We start from the raw sequence: 8,523 nt of genomic DNA on the forward strand, positions 1-8,523 counted from the left end.
CCCACATATCGATCGGGATGGCGAATTACTCGGCCCGTCCTTCTTAGTGGAGGAGGTACAACCGCGTTAGACGACGAAGGAACATCTTCTTGCGTCTCTACCTTGGTTTGTGGCTCTTGAACTTCATCAAGTTCAAAATTTCTCCCACTCTGTCTCTTAGAAATAAATTGTCTTTCTAAGAAGACACCTCAAAGACACAAACACTTTGTTATCTTGAGGTTTTTAGAAGTAATAACCTCGTGAGGTTAAGGGGTAACCTACAAAGATGCACTTTTCGGATCTTGGGGCAAGCTTGTTGTCGTTCTTAGACTTGACGTAAGCATCACATCCCCAAATCTTCATATAGGATATATTGGGAATCCTTCCCGTCCACATCTCACATGGAGTTTTCTCGGTGGATTTAGTGGGACTATTATTCAAAGATCTAATTGCGGTTTGAATCGCAAATCCCCAAAACGAGTTCGGTAACTCGGTTTGACTCATCATGGATCGAACCATATCAAGTAGAGTTCGATTCCTCCTTTCGGCAACACCATTAAGTTGTGGTGTTCCGGGTGGAGTAAGTTGTGATATAATACCACGACCTTTCAAGTGTGAATCAAATTCAAGGCTAAGGTATTCTCCACCACGATCGGATCGTAGTGCCTTAATCCTTTTGTTCAATTGGTTCTCTACTTCGTTTTGAAATTCCTTGAATTTCTCAAACGCTTCACTCTTGTGTTTCATTAAATAGATATACCCATATCTACTCAAGTCATCGGTGAAGGTTATAAAGTAGTCATAATTACCACGAGCGGTGATACTCATTGGTCCGCATACATCGGTGTGTATGAGTCCCAATAGCTCACTAGCTCGTGTCCCTTTACCACTAAAAGGATTACGAGTCATTTTGACAAGTAGGCAATATTCGCATGTACCATATGATTGAAAATCAAATGGTGTAATCACATTAGTCGAAATTAATCTTTTGATGCGATTCTTGTTTATGTGACCTAATCGACAATGCCAAATGAACGCTTCACTTGGGTCACTTGTTTTGAGTTTCTTTGATTGAATGTTATAAATATCATTTGTCGGATTTGAGGTCTCTAAAATGTAAATGCCATTGATAGAGGAAGCTTGGCCTATAACCAAGTCGTTCCTAGAAATAGTACAACAATTGTTCTTAATGACAAAACAAAAACCGTCCATGTCTAGCATGGCGATTGAAATAATGTTTTTAGAGAGTGTAGGCACATAAAAACAATTATGCAAATACAACTCAAATCCATTAGGCAAAGCTAAAACATAAGTTCCTTTGGATTCGGCCGCTACTCGAGCTCCATTTCCAAGGCGTAGATCCACATCTCCCTTGCTAAGCCTCTCCACATCTCTTAAACCCTGTAAATGATTACAAAGGTGAGAACCACAACCGGTATCTAGTACCCATGTCGTAGTGGAAGTATAATTTATATCAATAACATAAATTTCTTTAGGAATTGTACCTTTTGGAGTGATGAGTCCTTCCCTTATATTTTGCAAATATACGGGACAATTCCTAAGCCAATGTCCCATGCCATAGCAATAATGGCACTCATCATTAACTTGCTTGAAGTTTTTGATTTTCTTTCCTTTCTTCTTGAACCTTTTGCCCTTTGAAGCAAGAGCTTGATTGCTTGAGCTCCCACTAGCTTTGGCATCCTTATCTTCCAGAGACAAAGACCCTATAGATTGTATGAGGTAGTCTTCCTGAGACGGACTCACACAAGTTCTAGTAGTAGTAGGTGGTTTAGAAGAGGTGATGAAGTTAAGGTTTCCATCTGAATCTATCCCAAAATGAAGTTCTCTAGTGGTGTCGAAATCATTGTTGGAGCAAACGTCGTCAAAAATATTGTGGTAAGACTCAATAGTTATCGGTGCGGTAGCATTTGATTGATTCATTGTAATAAACTACAAATATGGAGGAAAAGGAAATATTAACATTTGTCTTTTAATATCATACTTGTAGTTATTTAACAAGATATGAACATTTATATAGTGACCTCTACCCAACTATAATAAATGATTCCAAGACCCAAATTCATATTAACTTGGGCACGGTGTGGCCGATGAAACCCTCATCAATATAACTCGGTGGATTAACGTTTTAATCGATTCTACTTTTAGAACTCTTGGTCGATAATATTACATTAACATTTATCTATAGCCCAAAACACATTCAACAAGGGGACGGTGTGGCCGATAAAACCCTTATCAAAAACTTTTGTTGAGTTCAATCCAAATTTCGAAAAATGTGTCCATGGTCCAAACCCACATTAACTTGGGCACGGTGTGGCCGATGAAACCCTTATCAACATGAATTCGGTGGATAGACATTTATCACCCACTTCCCCTACGTAACAAGGTTTGTACCCCGGTGTGGCCGAGTGCACTCCCTCATGAAATAGGTTTTCATGGTTTCTACTATTTGGTAAGGCCATACTAGGATTTGTTTATTTTTATGCTTGCATTTTATTTTATGTCGCATGCATCGCTAAATCGCCATAACTAAAACATGCATTATATTCTTATCGAGTTCGTCGACCGTGTCAAATATAATTATCGTAGTTCACCGCTTTAGTTCACTTAAAACGTGATAGATAATAAATTGACATGACCTCTCGCTAAAACAATTAATTGAGAATTATTATAAATGCAATTTATTGTGATTTATAATGGGTAAAATATTTTGGTACAGTAATTGTGAATTGCTAAGTCGATTTTTGCATATGACGTATTTTTATTAATACGTTGATTTTTAATATGTTAAAAATACATAACGAAATTTATGTTACATATGACATGTAACATAAGACAAATTGACAAAGATAATATGGAGGCCATATTATCTATTTGGCCGAAATATTAGGGTGGAATTAACATATATAATATGTTGATTAAAGTTAATGGAAAGCATAATGATGATTAACCTAATACTAGCCATGCACCCTACACATTCTTGTAAAGAACAAATTGTGCATGCATTGGCCATACTTCCCCCTCCTACCCGGTTCTACCTAGAAAAGAACAAGGGTTCTTTTGCTTAAATTATTATTATTCACCATATGAATGGAGTGGTAATAATTTTTATTCATTCACTTGAAAAAAAATTATTTTTAGAGAGACAAAAAATAATACTCTTCCTCTCCTCTTCTCCTACCCGATTTTAGGAGCCAAAAACCAAATATTTTTGGGTCATTTTTCTTATAAAATTAATATTATCTAGTATACATAATATTGATTGTAATTAAGAGTAAGCTTTGGGTATTATTCCTAAGGAGAGATCCTACACTTGGATCTTGTTTCTTCCATTAAAGGAAAGCTCAAGAACAAAAGAAAAGGAGATTTCTTTTGTGCCCATAAGAACCGAAATTACAATGTAAGGGTGATTTCTTCTTTATTTTGGTAATTTGTTTGCATGCATAAGACCTTTATTAATTTTATCACAAATTAGTTTAAACATATATGAGTATGTTAGTATGTATATAAATCTACATTTCCTTCAATTGGTATCAGAGCAATGATGCAATTCGAGCACTCAGACCGTATCTCATTTAATCACATTACAATGTGATACGTAAATTTTACTTCCAAAATCGTCAGTCAATTTTTCAAGTAATTTAATTAACTCGTAACATTATACGATTAATTAAATGATCAATTAAGAGTGTTGCCCTATAGGTATGACCTAGGGGGTCAACTGATCCCCACCGTCGCACGACAGTAATGTCAAGCTCTAGTCAGCCAATCATTACCGATATATGTTGACCAGTTGACAGTAAAAATACTTCCCAATTGTATTCTTTAAAATGAGATTTAATAATGATATTTAAATCATATGATCGCACTATTGTTGAGGACACATTTCCCAACAGATGGTTGAGATTGAAAGCAAAAAAAAAAATACACTTAACACTAATCAATTATCTAGGCATTCATTAATTCGCTTTCTCTCTCTAGCCCCTAGTTAATGACTTTTAGCCCCTAATAATGACTTTTGAGTTTCTGAGATTTATTAGTATAAGTCTGACTTGTAAATTGTAACTTTGACCTTTTAAGGCGAGTTTGTATATAGAAAATTGAATTTATACAATTTTTTCATTTTACAAGTGTAACTCTAAGTTGTAAGAGTGTAACTTTTATTTTTTAAAGACACTTTTGTATATAAAAAAATTAAATTTATACAATTTTAGCAGTTTACAAATGTAACTCCGAGTTGTAAAAGTGTAACTTTGATTTTTTTAAGTCAATTTTCTATATAAAAAATTGAATTTATATAATTTTAGCAAACTACAAGTGTAACTTTGAGTTGCAAAAGTGTAACTTTGATTTTTTAAAGTCGATTTTGTATATAAAAAATTAAGTTTTTACAATTTTAACATTTTACAAGTGTAACTTTGATGCTTTACGAGTGTAATTCTGGTATTTTGAGAATGTAACTTTGATTTTCTAAGGCGGTTTTGTAGACAAAAATCTCAATTTATATAATTTTAACATTTTACAAATGTTAATTTGATGGTTTACGAGTGTAACTCTTATATTTTAAGAGTGTAACTTTTATTTTTTAAGGCGGTTTTGTGGATAAAAAATTGAATTTATATAATTTTAACATTTTACAAGTGTAACTTTGATGCTTTACGAGTGTAACTCTAGTATTTTAAGAGTGTAACGTTGATTTTTTTAAGGCAGTTTTGTTTATAAAATTTGAATTTATACAATTTTATCATTTTACAAGTGTAACGTTAGTCCTTTTGAGTGTAACCTTGATCCTTTTAGGTGTAACTTTGGCCCTTTATAAATGTAACCTTGATTCTTTATGAGTGTAATTGTGGTCCTTATGAGTATAGTTGTGGTCCTTATGAGTAGATTTAAGATTAAATCAATAAATTATTTGAGATCTATTTTGCACATCTAACATTAAAATAAAAGGATCTCATCAAAAAAACGAGATTTGAAAAACAAAATATGAAAAAAAATGTGTAAGACGAGATTTGAGAAAATATATAAATGACAAGGCGATATTTTAAATATGAAATTTGAAGAAAAAATATATATATAAGAAGACGAGATTTGAAAAACTATAAAATAAGACGATCTTTAAAATAAGAAATCTGAATTTTTTTTTTTTTGAACAATAGACAAACTACACCAAAACGACAAACACAACACAACAACAATAACACAACAACACAAGAAATCTGAATATTAAAAAAAAAAGGACAAATAAAATAAAACAACACAGACACAGCAACAACACAACAAATCTGAAATTTGAAATAAAAAATAGGAAAATTGAAAACAAGACGACAAGAAAGAGAGGAGGAAAAACGGGCAGCGTGAAGGAACATCGTGGTGGCGGATAGTGGTTGGTGGCGGCGATAGTGGGTCGTGGCTGGGGGCACCAGATCTGGAGGATGAGGCCGTTTGTGGTGGTTGTAGAGGAGCAATGGTGGCAGTGGTGGTTGGAGAGGAGCAATGGCGGCGATAGTGGGTTTGTGGTGGTGGCGTGGGTGGCTGGAGGAGAGGAGGCAGGTGTCGGAGGTGGCAGATATGAGAGGAAGATGTTGTGGTGGTGGTGTTGTGGTGTCGGGTGGTGGGTGGTAGGTGGAGTGGTGTGTGGTGGTGGTGTGCGTGAGGGAGAGTGGTAGTGGTTGTCGAGGTTGTTGTGGTGGTGTGAGTGAGGTGTTGTAGTTAGGTGGTGTTGGTGTTGTTGTTGTTGTTGTGGTGGTGGTGGTCAGATCTAGCGTGGTGGTGGTGGTTGGCGTCTTAGGGTGGTGGCTGTCGTCGGTATGGGGGAGGTGCGTGGTGGTGCTGGAAAGAGAAGGAAAGAGGTCGGAGTAGGTGGTGGGTGGTGGTAGGAGGCGGTGTCGGGTGGGTGGTGGTGGTGAGTGTAAGGAAGAGACTAGGAATTTTTTTATTTAATTGGGTTTTAGAAAGATGAGAGAATGGTAATTGTGTGAGATGAGAGAGAAGTGGGTGGGAGAATAAATTATATACTCCCTCCTATTCACTATTTTCTTCCCTATTTCCTTAAACGGATTATTCAGGTTTTCTTCCCCTTTCCTTTTTTGGAAACTTTTACTCTTATTTTATTCATCCCTCTCTCCTATTACCAAACCCCACTCAACTTTTACTCTTATTTTATTCATCCCTCTCTCCTATCACCAAACCCCACCTAACTCACAATTTCTTATTTAATTCCTAATTATTCATTCCTCTCTCCAATTCACAAACCCCACCATCTTCTTTTATTCATTCTTTAATCATCTCCTAAAATCTCGTGCCCACATCAAAGGGGAAGAAAATAACGAATAGGAGGGAGTATAGTGTATTAGTGTTTAAATAATGTAGATTAGTAAGTGTAATGACCCATTATTAATCCCTTTTTTTGTTTCAATCTCACCCATCCATCTTCCATCATCCAAAGGCACTTAGGAGGACTCATGGACTCAAGAGAAAGGTTCGGGGTTAGGTGCGAACTAAAGTACAGTGTGAACTTACGAACTACTTACAAAAAGGCTGACTTTTATTATCCACTTAGAAGGCCCAATCTCTTATAACTCACCTACGACCCAACATTTATAACTCAACCATGTTTTCAACAAACCTAGCACAAACCATAACCTTCCACCACCGCCAGCTGTCGCCGGCAACTACTATAGCCAGCAACCACCAACAAACGCCATTTCTCCCGGCGGAATCTCCATCAACTAAGCCATCGACAGACATCATATCGACCTCTTTTCTTATCTTCCTCTTTCCACCCTCGACCTGCTGCTGCCGAGGATGACGAGCAACATGACGCCGACACAAGACTGGCGTATCTTCAACGAACACGATGATGTTCGCCTGAGATACATTAAACTCATTGGATTGAGATGATGCAGTGGTTAAGTTGTTGATGATGGTTTATCGAGGTGGAGCACGAAGGAGAAGGAGCAGCATGTAGTCGGGTTCGGAATTGACCTGTTGCCGCTGTTGGTTTTTGTTGGCCGGTGGTTGTTGTGGTCAGGGATGCGCTGGCATGGTATGGTGGTCGGAGAAGTAACCTATGTAAACTTGGTTTGCCGTCAGTGGTAAATGTTAGATATGAGGCTGGGTACATTTCCGTTCACTGAAGAGTATGACATTGTCACCAATAATTTTTGAACATTAACAGTGGGGAAAAAAGAAGTGATCATCTAATTGATGCCTGATGATTGACATTCATCCTTTCTTTTGGATTGTTCACTGATATCAATAGATACTCTTGGCTTGTTTATAACACATGTTCAGGGTTTATTTTCAGTGAAATCGGAATTATTCTAGTCCTATTTGAGCATTCTTGGACTCATTGGTTGTCGGGTTATAAATCATGTTGAATTAATTAATATTGGTTCATGGGTCATTTTAAATGAGAGCAATTGCAAAGGGTTATTTACATTGGGTTTGTAAATAAGAACCACAAAAAAAACGTTTGTCCCATATTCCCACTGCATGAAAAAAATTTGAAACATAAAATTTTGCACTATCTGAAGTTTGGGAAATTGTAGGTTTAGTACTTTACTGCAGTGCACACATTTGTATCAGATAGATTTTATAGCCGGTACTCAGCCATCTGTTAACAGTTCAATTGCATTTCTTTAACTGAGCATTAGTATTGTTTGGTCTACCAAAAATATATGAAACTCTGAAGTTCTTAAATCATAACATAATAATAACTTGAAGAGTAGAATTAGCACATACTGAAGTTCCATCTAACTAAGATTGAAGGATGTTTTTATGCAGGACTAATGTCATACCAATGCTAGGGAAAATAATAATGGAGGTGCGGGGAATCGAACCCTGTGCCTCTCGCATGCAAAGCGAGCACTCTACCATATGAGCTACACCCCCGTTGGGTTGAAAAGCAGAGGAAATTTTGGTATATTGCCTTAATTGTGCAAAATGTACCTAAAACAAGGTTTGATTCCAAGATGTTTAACAAAGAAATAGTATCATCCCTAGAACTTCATGTTAATATGATCCTTTATTACACAAAACCATGTTTGCATCCAGTAAAATTGTGTATCTAGTTAATTAGAAATATGACTTGATACTAAATGTGTGTATCTAGCTAATTAGAAATATGTATCTAGCAACTTAAGAGAGTGTATCTACCACCTTAAAAGAGTGTATCTAGCAACTTAAAAAAGTGTATCTAGCTAAGTAGAGGTATGTATCTAGCAAATTAAAGGAGTGTATCTATCTAATTAAATGTATGTATCTAACTAAAGCTGTGTATCTAGCTAATTAGAGATATGTATCTAGCAACTTAAGGGAGTGTATCTATCGCCTTAAAAGAGTGTATCTAGAAACTTAAAGGAGTGTATATAGGCATATAGCTAACTAGAGGTATGTATCTAACAAATTAAAGGAGTGTATCTATCTAGTTAAATGTATGTATCTAGAAACTTAAAGGAGTGTATCTATCTAGCTAAGAAAGAATATGGCAATTTGATTATGAAAACAATATGATTATTTAAT

General features: G+C 35.9%; 1 non-coding gene across 1 annotated transcript; it reads right to left on the reverse strand.

Moving 5' to 3' along the window:
• Positions 1–7,820: 7,820 nt before the first annotated feature.
• On the reverse strand, positions 7,821–7,893 carry TRNAA-UGC (transfer RNA alanine (anticodon UGC)). Its single transcript has one exon. It is a non-coding gene; the product is annotated as a tRNA-Ala (tRNA).
• Between the last annotated feature and the right edge of the window lie 630 nt (positions 7,894–8,523).

The sequence above is a fragment of the Silene latifolia genome, chromosome 1, assembly GCF_048544455.1.
Source record: "Silene latifolia isolate original U9 population chromosome 1, ASM4854445v1, whole genome shotgun sequence".
NCBI lineage: Eukaryota > Viridiplantae > Streptophyta > Magnoliopsida > Caryophyllales > Caryophyllaceae > Silene > Silene latifolia.